Here is a 13,295-nt window from a genome sequence, read left to right as displayed (position 1 = left end):
TTTCTCTGAATAGTGCTTTAAGTTTATTGGAGATTTCACATTCTTTAGAAGGGTATTCTAAAATTGTGGTGCCTTGGCTCTTAAATGATAACTTGTTAAAAGAGTAAGGGGAAATGTGTTTTCTTGGAGTTGTATATGGGCACTAAGACTCTAGCAAGTGGCTGGAAAAGGTAGATTTTATTAAAAACCAAAAATCCATGGAAAGTCCATGTAGTAACACTATTAGGATGACAAAAAGTAATGAGATGTAGAAAGTTGATGATTATATTTCAGAATATTTATGGATACTTATCTCACTACACTAAACAATATTCTGAAAAGTGTTAGCAGTTATCTAGGAAAGAGACTATCTTTGTGCTGATAGGGCCTAAATCTAAATTGCTTATACCAACTACAATAACCCTGTTGGCATGCCCATAGACAGAAAATAAAATCCAGGGGGTTGAAACAATTTTTTAGATAATCATGAAGAGCAGGTCCGCAACACAAAACAATTTAAATTATATGATTCATTGCATATTTTAATATCAACTTAATTAAATAAAATTTCTATTTTCATTTCAAAATGTCAAGTCTTAAAAATAACTCTTAATTGGTAATCTATGGTTACAAAAGAATACCACAACGTCTGTTGGAAACACTTGAAAACTGTGTCAATATACTTTGACAGAAATCAGGCTCCATGGATAAACTTCGGTGGACACTCAAGAGTGCAAGTCCACTCAGTATTTCTTGCCTCATTGTGCTTCTTATGTATGTTTTCAAATGTTTAAGAATTGAAAACAGCCTTTCATTTGTGGCTGTTGACACTGGCAATGTTACAGAAATTTGAAGAAGCTTCTTCACATTCAGAAAAAAACTATCACAGACAAGATGTGCTTCCAGTGCATTTGATGTTTTTTCTGCAGGTGCTATCTTTTTCCATTTTCTACACCACATGTTCTTCCATGCCACCCTGAACCAAACAGTCGGCCACATAATGAAGATTTATACTTCCAATAGTGTGTCCGTACCTTCCTCTGAGAACAAGACAGTATTACTGCACAGCTTCCAGAACAGAACAGATCTAGTTTGTTAGGCTATGAACCTGACTGGGCAGAAAATGGAGGGCCTTTCAGATACAGGGGAAGACCACATGGCCTCTCCTAGAGCAGCCCCAGCCTGAGGCAAAAACAGCCCAAAGACATGAAGCCCAACATGAGGTCTGAACAAAATGGAGACCTCCAAATGAAGGCTTCCTAATATATTGGCAAATGGCTATAAAGCTGAACGTGAGGCATAGAACAAGATGGACACGCCCCAAATATAATGGCAAGTTTTAAAGCCTAACATGAGGCTAAAGCTTAACTCTTAACATGAGACATGCAATAAAATGTAGGCCTCCATATGTGATCACACAAGAGGAATTGCCTGTGTCTTCCTGGGGCTGAGAGTGTGACTCCCTCCAGACAACAATTCGTTAAGCATTACTTTAAAGGAAGGAGTTGTCTGCAACTTTCCTATGTGGCTCAGCAATCATGACTTGAGGTTGAGAGAAAGTGATTCACCCATGAAACAATTTATAAAGAGTTTATTCTAAAGGGGGGGGGGGTCTCTGTTACAGGATGTACCTTTCTTGAGGCAACCCAGGAGGAACTCTGCTTAGTGCAGCCACCTAAACCTCCAGTCCTTGTGCTCTGTTGTGAAATTCCTGCATAAACTGCCCAAATTGTAGGGTGAATCCCTGGGGCAAAAGCATAGCAATGGGAACCCTACTATCTGGAAGAGGGGAGGGAGCAAGGAGGGAAAGGCCTAATTTCCCATTAGGAACCTGCCTCCTACTTCACACTGAAGCAAAGAGCACAGCAGGGGGGCTGGGCAGCCTTAAATAGGCCGCAGAACCGTTCCTGTCAACAGCCCCACACCAAGTCAGGTCTTCTTCACGAGAGCCTTAAAACCTGCCCATGCCTTAGACTTTGCCTGCCAGTTATGGGTGGGCCAATTGGTTGCTTCTACTATATTGGCTATTGCTGCAAGTAATGACAGTGTGAATAAATTGTCAAAATTTGGTTGAGATTGTGCAGGTTTTTTTTAACCTGAATTTTTGGGGGGGGGGGGGCTTGACCTCCTACACCCCCCCCCCCCCGGGTACAGGCTTGCCTGTTGGATCAATTGCTGAGTGGATCAATTGCTGAGAAGCATGAATGGAGGGTGAAAGAGAGAAACGTGCCAAGAGGAAGGTGCGTCAAGTCAACCCCGACTGGAGAAGATGCAGATCAAGAATAGGGCTCCACAGTCACCTATGGACCGACCGCCAGGACACAAATCTTGGAGGACCATCATGCTTGGACAACGAGGGATCGCCTAAGTAAGTAAATAAGGTATGTCAACATTTGTTTAAACCCTATTGCACAAATACGAATGCTCCCAACTAGAATTATGCTAATTGGCCTTTAATTTAAGAAACATAGAGGTTGGTGTTTCCTTTTGTGACATACTTTAGAAAGGACTATTAGAAATGCCATTCTTTGCAAATTTCATTCTTGAAAGAAGCAACAAGCAATTTAAAAAAATCTTCCCATTGCAAGAAAGCCCTCAAAAATGCATAGTCCTTGAACATTATTGAGTTTCAATTTATTTTGTGCAAAATTTATACATTATTTTTATGTAAAGAAAAACATTTTTGTGCCCAGGAAACAGCATTTGACATGCAAAATGAAAATAAAAAGAGAAACCTCCTTTGTAGGAGATGCTGTAATTATGTAATTGTTATTTGCAAAAGACAAAATGTCCAAAATTGTGAAGGTGCTTATCAATCCAGGATTCTCCACTTCCCAACACTCAAGAAACATCCTTTTTGTCCATTTCTCAAAAAAAAAATTTCTATTTCTAAGAACTATCAGTGCCACACTTCCTGTGCCCAGGAAGGATGGAGTAAATCATTGTAATAATCAGGGAAAATGATCCCAGGAAGAGTGAGAGACCCATGCATCCAAAATTCCTAATTCAAAGACACAAGCACCCTGCATTAAATTCAACTGGGTTAAACAATGGGCATGATATGGTTTAAATGAATCATATTGAGGTATAAAATACCCCAACTTTATTAGTTAAACCTGAAATATCTTGGCTTGTTGGGGAAGAATGGATTCAAGCAGTGGATGACAAATCTGCTGACCAGTGAATAGCTATCCCATCCCAGACAATCTCCATGTGAAGAACCCCAATATGACAGAGAGCAGGAGGCCACATGGGGAATAGTCACTGTATGGTTCCTTTGTTGACTGGGGGTCAGGCAGGTTCAACAGCATGTATGCTGAGTGTGTCTCTAGAAGCCTTCTCCCAAATATCTCCTAAATGGACACTCAGAATGACGATATTGGGCAAACAGATCTTGTCTTTCCACAAATTGCTCAAGGCAGGTAATGTATTGGGCTGGTCCTGCCAACAAATTGAAAAATCATATTAAGAGAAATCTAGTCAATCCCTTCTTCCTAGATGTTCCAGTTTTGTATGTACTACCAGTTTTGTTAATGTAGCACTCTACATAAAATGATGTACACCAGGAACAAAAGGTATGATTTTATTCTGTAGAATACCACAACTTCCTGTTGTCTGGAGAGATTCACACTCTCAGCCCCCGGAATAACCTGTCCTGTTATTATGGTAGACGAGGAAACGACTGACGTTAAATGTTATGAAGGGGCAAAAAAATATTTGTGTGGCACCAAATACCACATCTGCCAATTTATCTCCTTGGCAATTATTGTATGGTAGCTATCCACAGTTCTTTGCCTCCAAATTACCTTGCCAGACTTGACTTTATTACTACATGTCTTGCCTTGGGTAGGACACCCTTTATTCCTTCAGTTTAGGCAGCAAAATATCTCAAGCTTGCCATGATTCAAAGTAGAAACTGGTCCTAAGTTGATCGCATGGATAATGTAAGACTCTTCATCTAAAATTATCTCAACTATAAAACTGTAGAGCTGTTAAATTCAGAGAGTGTGAATTTGTTCTTTTATTGGCTGTTACCAATTCTATGGTAGTAACATAAAGAAGTGTGTGTTTAAAAATTAAACACTGTTTAAAAAGACTTTTTTGCACAAAAAATTAAAATATTTTAAAAGCGGCAAAAGTTTAGTCTACCCATAGATATCGTATCTAAATTCCCACACATTCATTCATCCCTGTATGTCTATATAATTTTCTTCTCTCATCCATTATTAGATATTCTTGTAAATGCCTTGTAATCTATGATTGATTACCCAGTTGTAAAAGGACACATGTCGGATGACCTGATGCATGGATTTTGTAATTGAACTCACATATGTCAAAATGTATATATAGAATATGTAACCACATCTGTCAAACTCTTCTAATATATCAGATTTTGCATCTCAAATGCCCAGAAATTCATTGAACATATGCAGCCTCCTAGGTGAAAACACAGCAATGCAATCTGACACTGAATTTTTCAGTGACATTGTAGAAACAGATTTTGCAAGCAAGTCGCACAAGAACAGAACATGACAATGGAGCCATGGAGATGGTAAGATGGAAAAATGAAATATTGAGATGACTCGTGTAAGTTAGGCCAGAAACTGGTTAAGAACAGCACTTGATAGCAGTACTTATGGAAGCAGGAACAGGAGCAGAGCACTGCTTTATTCTACTGCTGTTTTCCATTGTCTATGCATAGAAATGTTTATGTGTTTTTATATATCTACTTACTCAATTTACATCTGACTTTTCTCTGAATATGGAATCCAAGAATGCTCTCAAACTGAATTAAATAAAATACAATTTAAAGAATGGTAAATGCCAAAGTTAAAAAGTTAAAACAATCACATTAAAAATATTAATTTAAAACAGTTTTAAAGGTGGTTAAAATACAATAGTTAAAATATAAGTACAAACACAAGGTTGCAGATGATCAATTGCAACTTTTCACATATTCCCATGTACTGAATATTTAGGAGTAAATTGATAGTTTTATACTAGTTTTGTAGGAGTTGTGAGGACTTTGAAAGACACTGGGTGTATTGGATCAAAAGTCCATCAGTCGTCTATGTCTGTGAATGTGATTGGGAGTCAAGGCCTTAGTTACTGGTGGAGAGAACACTGCATTGAAACTAGGGCTAGATTAAGGATGAAAACTGGCTGAGGTCACAGGACGGTGCTGGTTTGGATAGCTAACTTGACCATGGGTGCTGAAGAAAGGGCTTGTGAAAAAGCAAAAGATGCCAAGCATGGAAGATGTCTAAGGTAAGAAAGTAATTTGTTGGAGAAATGATCTGTGACCTAAAAGAAATGACATCCTGAGCGAATGCATATTAAAATTCAGGGACAATGGGGGATCATTTCCAATTATGGAAACACATGATAAAGATTAAATCTCTGCTTGTATTGTTATGTTCCTATACCTTACGGTGTTATAGGATTTTCTTGGCAAGATTTGCTTCCTCTGAGACTGAAGGACATGCCCACGACAATTCAGAGGGCTTTTGCTCACTTAGACTTAGACAGAGGGCTTTTGCTCACTTAGACTCATGATGTTTACGTAATATTTTGCCTCATCTATAACTATGCACATTGAAAATAGATGAAGGTGAACAGCATGGCACTTCTATCTAAAGAAAAATTAAGAGAAACAACCACAAAAGGCTTTCTTGAGCTTCTCAACTTGTCTTTCAAAAAACTTCAGCAATCCTTCCTCTTAACTAGGGACAAGGGAAAGACTGACAACCTCATCACATTGGGAAATTTAGCTATCCTAGAACCCTTTGCTATTGCAACCAGCATGGAGCCCACCAAATCTCATCACATGACACACAGCTACTTCTGGTGGGGCTCCATGCTGGTTACATCAGCAAAGTGTTATACAATGGAGAAATATGAACATGGGAGACAACCTGTGTTCAGATTGGAAATGGTGGGGACAGCAAGTGAGCAAGCCGGAAAGGTACACTTTACAGCATGTGATGGGCAAGTGGGTGATGCAGGTGATGTAGGGTGCTGGGTGACAGATTCGCCCTGCTCTCCCATGATTTGTCCCATTGCCCTATGGATTCCCCCACTGTCCCCACATCAAGGACCTTCATGTGATGAGATCTTTAGACATCTTCAGTCGATATCTTTCATCTACTAGAAGCATCTCTAGCTATTTCCTGTTCGTTTGGGATTGTCTGTAAAGCAGAAGTGACTTCATTACAGCTATGTGTTCCATGATGTCATTCTGTATCAGTTTTTTCTAACCCATTCATGTATGTACAACTATTTAAAGCAAGTGTGGAATTGCTTCTCTCCCTGATTATTTTTTTCATCTTTGATAGGAGCCTGGTGTTCCATGTTTCTGTATTATCACTACTTTAAAGAAAAGCTAACCTAATCATAGAATTAATTAATGAATCTCCTCCAGTTTTCCAACCTGTTTTGCAATAAGCAAGGCATTCTCAACAAAGGAGAGGAAACGGAAGCACATCTTTCTGCAATGGATACTGTATCCAGATTTGCTGGAAAAAAGGCAATTCAGACTAGAAATGCACTGAATGAGTTGTGGATGATGTAATTAAATGCATTTTATAGCACCTTTGGGCTAGTTCCTTTTATTTTCTACATCTGATGGCACTGACCCCTTTTGTTCTTTCCACATTATGACCAACAATATGTTACACTTTCTCATAGATTGGAGACTTGCCTGTGCTCTAGTAGCTGGCAGCAGAAATGTTCATTAAAGCGATGTATTCTGGCAACCTGGAACATTCTTGGGGTCTTACTGTCTTCTTATCGCATTCCTAATATTTTCTTATTTCCTTTAGAGACCTCTTCAATCCATTGAGCTACTTGAACAACCCAATTCTGTATCTTTAAAAGAGCCTATGTTTTTCTCCCTGATGAATAATCAGAAACATATTGGAAAAATAAAGCACAAATGGCCCTCACATTACCTAAACTACACAACCACTTACTAATAGTGTGAGAAACCCAAGGCACAAATATTGAGGTTGGTCATAATTTTAGATTTTATGGGAATGTGTCTTTATTTCTCATGCTTGTGACCAGGCTTCTTCAGTAGACGTCCCTTGAAAACAGAGTAATTTTGTTCCTAAGCTAAGCTCAGTGGAGATGATTGGATAACCATTATACTGCTTTGTGTTACTCATTATTAGCGTAGTGGGTTTATTCTGTCCTAGCAAATTGTTACATCAGAAAACAAGGTCAGTTTGGGAGATGAATGTGAGCAAAAATAATAGCATTGATGGAGAGTTATACGACAACCCTACACTCCTTTTCAGAGATTGCCTCCATTCTCTTGAACAAATACTGGATGAGACCCTGAATCTAAGGCTTTCATAATTTTATGATTTTGTAGAAGTGGACGCATTATCTTTTTTTTGTGAACTGTAAAGATACTTATTGGGGAGTCATGCACTGTGGCCCTTCAGAAAATAGGAGTTTTATTCCAAGTAATCTACCTAAACATTTCCTATCCTACCCATGACCAGATGTTCTGAATCTTTATATATTACCTTTACTGTTTATAAATCAGTTTGTGATGACAAAAAGCCATAATAAGGTGATAGTTGTTATTTTATGACAATGAAAAATATTTGAAAAGAATAACTTAGTCTTTAAAAATAGACAAGTACTTTAGAACATGAAAAACAGTAGTTAATTTGTTATATATAAGAAAGAAAATGGTATCCCTATTTTCTTTTCGTGTCAGGAGCAACTTGAGAAACTGCAAGTTGTTTCTGGTGTGAGAGAATTGGCTGTCTGCAAGGACATTGCCCAGGGGATGCCCAGATGTTTTGATGTTTTACCACCCTTGTGGGAGGCTTCTCTCATGTCCCTGCATGGGGAGCTGGAGCTGACAGAGAGAGCTCACCTATGCTCTCCCCAGATTCGAACATGTGACCTGTCAGTCTTGAGTCCTGCTGGCATAAGGGTTTAACCCATTGCGCCCCCGGGGGCTCCTGGTATCCCAAATGAAAAACCATTAGACAAAATCACTTTCTTTCCTTTTATCATCTTCTTCACTGATAAAGCAGACTCTATTCCAAATAGCTAAGATTAAATTAACCATTTTTGGGGCCTAATCTGTCATGTAATATAATCATGTTGCTTCAGTGTCACCTGTAAAGTGAATATGACAGATTATTATGAATATCAAATAACCTCTCCAGTTTTTAAAAGCTGGAAATAACAGCTTTCAAAAAGGGCAACTCCTGTTTCAAAAATTGCTGCTGCACACTTGGCTGAGAGGCATACTTCATTTTGCATATACTGTTTGTGAGAATTTATGATTGATTTCACTTTACTGTTAAAGAGGGCCACGGTTTGGTCAGATTGATTTTAACATTTTAACCCCGTTGTACACAACATCTCTTTTGCTTGTCTCACTTTTGTTTAAAAAGGCATTTAATTTATTTATTAAGTATTTAAAGTATGGAAAACGATCACCTGTTGTTGAATTCCAATCTTTTTAGAATCACACTCTGCCTGTGCTGATGTTTGTAACAATAGTTTTCTGCTGCCTAGTAAAAGCATCCGTTTATCAGAATCCAATGTAAAGATCAGCAAATCCAAAGGCTTGGGATGACTGTCTCTGGCTTAGGCTGTAAACACTAGTGAGTGCATCTCTGAACTAAGAATAATAAGTCTTTGTTTAGGTATTTAAAAAAGTAGCGATGCTAAGCTATTTCTGAGAGGCAGTGATTTTTCCAGACAATCCTGACTTAGTTAGCTATTCTAAGAATGTCCAGTTCAATCACACACATCGTTGTGAGGCTTTTGAAGTAGAATCATAGAATCATAGAGCTGGAAGAGACCTCATGGGCCATCCAGTCCAACCCGCTGCCAAGAAGGAGGAAAATTGCATTCAAAGCACCCCCAACAGATGGCCATCCAGTCTCTGTTTAAAATCCTCCAACAAAGGAGCCTCCACTGCACTCAAGGGCAGAGAGTTCCAGTGCTGAACAGCTGTCACAGTTAGGAAGTTGTTCCTCGTGTTCAGGTGGAATCTCTTTTCCTGTAGTTTGAAGCCATTGTTCTGTGTTCTAGACTCCAGGGCAGTAGAAAACAAGCTTGCTCCCTCCTCCCTTTGACTTCCCTTCACATATTTATACATGGCCATCATGTCTCCTCTCAGCCTTCTCTTCTTCAGGCTAAACATGCTCAGCTTTTTAAGCCATTCATAACAGGTCTTGTTCTCCAGACCCTTGATCATATTAGTCACTGTCCTCTAGACACAGTAGTTCACAAATTTGTCCATTGACAAGAACAAAATTCACAAAAGTTTCAAATTGCATCTTTTATAGATATTCCAGTTCTACTGACCAGAGCACCAAGAAGCAGAAAGTACCATTTATATGTAATTATGGTATTTTGGAGTTGATCAATGAATACAATTTTACCATAATTAATAACATTTCTGGCAGTGAAGCTTCTTTTATAAATGAAGTTTTAATATACATCCAGCCCCCACTTCCTCTTAATTCTCTGCCTGTCTGGAAATCTGTTGTCTTAAAGAAAATATACAAGCAGTCCCCAAGTTGTCAAAGACTTTCATGGCTGGAATTACTGGGTTGTTGTAAGTTTTTTGGAATGTATGGTCATCTTCCAGAAGCATTCTTTCCTGACATTTCACCTGTATCCTCAGAGGTTGTGAGGTCTGTTGGAAACTAGGAAAATGGGGTTTATATATCTGTGGAATGTCCAGGATAGGAGAAAGATATATAAACCCCATTTTTCTAGTTTTCATCAGGAGAGAATGCTTCTGGAACATAGCCATACAGCCCGAAAAACTTGCAACAACCCAAGATAGGTTCTGTAGATTTGTTCTTAAGTCGAAATAGAGAGGGGGGGGGGAGAGGGAGAGGGAGAGGGAGAGATTAGGGAAGGGTTAGCATCCCTGTGGTGTTTATTTTGCTGTCTGTGCCCCTGTTCAGAAGACTTCACCTTACTTTCTGTCCCTGTGATCGCCGGATTTTGAAAGAATTGGCCTGTTGTGGAAACAAATATTTGTGATAAAGCTTCATTGGAGACCCCTTTTCCCCATGATAACTCTTTCAGGAGTAAATTTCTCCTCCTAGAGGTAGATTTTTCTCACCTCCTGTTGTCTCAGCTCCGTTCTTAACTGTGAGCCATTTGCAAGTCGGATGTTTGTAAGGTGGGGACTGCCTATATAGCCAAGTAGTGTATTTTGATTGCTAGATGGTACATGTGAGATAAGGTCTTTCTTTTCTAAAGATATTTTGCTTATTTTGAATGTTTACTAATCAAATACTTGCAATTGCTATTAACAGACATTTTCCTTGATTATGGCTACTTGTGCCCATATACTGCAATTCTCAGCGGAAGTTTTTAAAACTGCAAGTCTCTGGCCTGTTTTGGTCCAGTGCCGTGGAAAGTGTGGAGACTAAAAGCACAGAGACCTTGATTTTGTTTTATTTTGTCATTTATTCATAACTGTGACATTTCATGTCATATAAAATTAAAAAGTTTAGCTTGTTCATTCCTGCCCAAGGTAACTTTAGCGATGGGCCTTTAGAACTTTAACAGCTCCTATGCCACAGACTCTACAAAAAGGCAAAGTGTGTCTTTAGATTATGTGGTGATTCATAAAAGATGTATTGCAAGAACATGGTGTGAGGGTTGTTGCAAGGATGTTAGAAGTGAGCAAGGGAAGAGTGCACCACTTGATGGGAAGGGCAGCTGATTTCCTGATCAAAGAATGAAATTTTTAGATAGAGAAGTATTTTGTTTGCTTTTCCCACTATAGCCTCACTTATTTATAGGAGTTGTGTAGAAATATTTGGTATATTTGTTATACAGAATATGTTTGCTATATAACATGGACATCTTTATTGAAATGTTCAGGTCCAGATAAATGCCTTTCCAGTTAGAAATGCTGCATCTCTGACTTTCAAGGCAGCTCTATGATGCTGCTAATTACCAAAGCAAAAAAAAAAAAAAAATGAAATAGAAAATTCTAAATCATGTGAATCATTTCTATTCCTAGACCATCAGCACAGGGAAGCTATATTGATGTGTTGGGTTGCTCTGTAGCAGCACCTGCCAGTGGAACTTAGGTTGGCTCCACTTTTTCTGAGCTTCTGATGGGTGGCTAAGACAATATTACAAGGCCATTGAGTCTTGAAATATTTCAAGGTGTTGTTTTTTTGTCTGGTGGATCTAGATGACATCCACAAATATTATAGATATAGTCAGATGATTGATATATAAAAATAGAGATAGATAGAAATAGCGATAGATAGAAATAGAGATAGATAGATGATAGATAGATGATAGATAGCAAATGGATAGACAAAGCAGATGGATGGACAGATAGATTATAGATAATAGATAATAGTTAAATGATGATATATTTAGAGAGAATCTGACAAAGGTTGTGCATCCCACTCAATTTCCACAAATCTGTTCAAAGTTATCTGAAGCTACTGTTTTCACTTTAGAGAGCAGTTACTTGCAATGGCACCAGATCACATTCTTCAAAGGGAGCAAAATAAAGGTTTCACAATAAAAGCACTCAGTTGACTAATCTTGAAATAATGATTTTTTTAAAATGCTATGGTTGAATTCTTAGGAATGTTCTGTATTCGTCTAGTGGCCCTTCTATACTGCCATATAATCCAGATTATCAAAGCACATAATCCACATTATCTGCTTTCAACTGGATTATATAAGTCTACACTGTCATATAATCCAGTTCAAAGCAGATAATCTGGATTTTATATGGCAGTATAAATGGGGTCTGGATTTTTGGCAGAGGAACAGATAACAGGGTAAGCTTCACAGGAGGTCTGGCTTTTGTATATGAGGAATTGTAGTTTGGTGAGGCACCAGCAGCTTTTGGCAGAGAAAGTTAAAGAACGTGTGAAACCATGACACCGATGATTCCATAGCATCGAGTCACAGAAGTTAAAGTGCAAATCTAAGAATTCAATTTGATGGAGCAATTCACCGCAGTTAAATGTCTGAGAGATTGTTTTCAAATATTTGTGAAAGAGAAAGAAAAATAATCCAAAATTATAAATAAGCAGAATTTCATGTTTTCCTACCTGAATATAGAAATACTTGTTACAGAACAACTGCAAAGAAGTGCAGGCGACAGTAATTTCTCAAAATCACAATTTCTCTTCCATAGCAGAAATAAAAATTCTTAGGGAGAAAATCCTTCACAATATATACCTGTTAGTCATTCAATTCCACTCCCTCAAGTTCCCTTGTCTGAATCCTCAGCAATTCTACAGAATCTCAAAATAAGCTATTTTTGGAAAGAAAAGGTATGCAAACTCTTTTCTGGATAGTCTTTGGATTTAATTGTGGTTATTTTGGATGAAAGTTAAGTTTGTCTTGTGAATCACAAGAATCATGTCTTATAGGCATTGATATTTGGTCAGTCCTGATGCACAGCATATCCGTGTTTGTTTGGTTCTAGGTCTGCTGGGTGTCCTTGAGTAAATGAAATGTATGGAATCATTGTGACACAATAATGAGAAAAGACCTGTTACTGACCTGTGAGCTGAGTATAGGCCCTGGAGCATTTCTGGGAATTCTTTTCAGCACATGATTCCTTTAGGGAAAGAAAAGCTGTTGTAAAAAGGTTTTGTTGAACAAAGTTTAGAAACAACAGCAATAAAGACTCAGAAGGCTTTTAATGTTTCTCCAGTCCTTTGTCTTCCTACCTCAAGATAGAGTTTGTAAGTTATCTTAATGTAAGTTTTTGTTACTTTATAGAGGCTGAGAAGATTCTAGGCATTCTAATACAAAAAAGCAACTTTTCTGCTTTCTGCTGAATGTAGACATTTGTTATTATGCTGCTGATCTTGACCTATAAAGCCCTATATGGTTCCGGCCCAGTTTACTTGTCCAAATGTATCTTCCTCTATGACCCACCTCAGAGTTTACGATTGTCGGGGGAAGCCCTGCTCTCAGTCCTGCTATTCTTGCAAGTGTGATTGGCAGGGACAAGAGAAAGGGCCTTCTCAGTGGTGCCCCCTCCTGTCTGTGGAATGCTCTCCCCAGTGAAATCAGGGTGATTCCTTTTCTCCTCTCCTTCAAGAAGAAACTCAAGTTTTGGCCTTGGGACCAGCCATTCAGGCATTTGGCTGAGCAACAACTGTAATGACGTGTGAGAATTATCAATGAAGAGACCTTGGACTGGAACTCTGGACCATGATTTTGATTTGCGGACTCAGACTAGGTTGTGCTAATATTTTAAGGGCCAATATTTTAAATGTATTGCTATTGCTTTTTAAATGTATTTTTAAATTGCTGTTGACCTGTTT

This window comes from Anolis sagrei, chromosome 3 (assembly GCF_037176765.1).
Source record: "Anolis sagrei isolate rAnoSag1 chromosome 3, rAnoSag1.mat, whole genome shotgun sequence".
In the NCBI taxonomy this organism is placed as follows: Eukaryota; Metazoa; Chordata; class Lepidosauria; order Squamata; family Dactyloidae; genus Anolis; species Anolis sagrei.
The sequence above is the reverse complement of the archived record's forward strand: the minus strand, read 5'-3'. Positions refer to the sequence as shown.